Source organism: Morone saxatilis, unplaced genomic scaffold (genome assembly GCF_004916995.1).
Source record: "Morone saxatilis isolate NCDOM2014 unplaced genomic scaffold, NCSU_SB_2.0 Contig7, whole genome shotgun sequence".
Lineage (NCBI taxonomy): Eukaryota > Metazoa > Chordata > Actinopteri > Moronidae > Morone > Morone saxatilis.
In genome coordinates, this window is record NW_023340246.1 from 7116813 (window position 1) to 7117797 (window position 985).

The 985-nt window shown below is 40.5% G+C and overlaps 1 protein-coding gene across 1 annotated transcript in view; it reads right to left on the reverse strand.

Moving 5' to 3' along the window:
* Nucleotides 1-985, reverse strand: part of napbb (N-ethylmaleimide-sensitive factor attachment protein, beta b) — a gene marked incomplete in the record, with an annotated part of 7680 nt that overhangs the window by 2736 nt on the left and 3959 nt on the right.

Consider the following 985-nt stretch of genomic DNA (forward strand, 5'->3'; position numbering starts at 1 on the left):
TGTAGACAGTTCCGTGGGCCAGGTGTTGTGCATGTTGGCTCACGTGCACACTAACTTTCCCCGCTATGACAGGTGACAAAAGGGCTTTTCTGATTCTGTGGGAGCCGTATGGAGATCATCTAGCACACGACTTGAAATTGTTAACATTAAGAAAAACTTATATAACAATGAAAATCGTACATTTCTGTAATGCCTGGAAAGGTTATATAAGTGACCAGTGCTTAACAGAAAGTAATAAGCTCACAGCTGACAGCCAAAGCAGATCAGTCATATCATCATATATTGCCGATTGTTTTTCCTACGCTGTTATTAAGGCAATTTCTTACTATCAGAGCGTAGCTGTTATAACATAAACTTTTAATCTCTCTGTGCATTTAGAAATGTTTCTGGTGGAACGGCATGTCCGCCCGCTCAGACCCGTTAATCAGCACGAGTGGATTTTAAAACCTTAATTAGAAACCAGTTTGCCGTCTCGTCTTTGTTCTCCATATGCTGCTCAGAAAACCTCCTTCATGAGAGTGGTTAACGTTATGGATATGCTTTGGATTGTGATATTAAAGATAAGATAATCATGTTAAATGGTGCTGTGATGTTGTGGGACCAAGCACACACTATTTTGTCTAAGCGGAGCAGAGCGTGCCAGCTCCGGTTCAATCGAACGTGTTTGTTCAGAACATGGTGATTTATGTTGGTGATTGTCATTTTTGTGCTCCATTAGTGACATGGCTGTTACATTCCCTCGCCCAGTTGTCAATGCTGGCATTTTACTGTGACTGTGCTGTGACTTTACTGTTCCACCCCCCTGTCCATTGGATTGCATATTGACAATCTGGAGTAACCATGAACGGTCTGACAATAGAAACAAGGTACTAATCCATTCTTTCTTTAGAAACGTGCAGTCTTAGACCTTTACATACGTAACTGTGAAAATTGAAATCACATTTGTTTTACTTTGTAACACATAAACATGGCTCTATCAGATTTT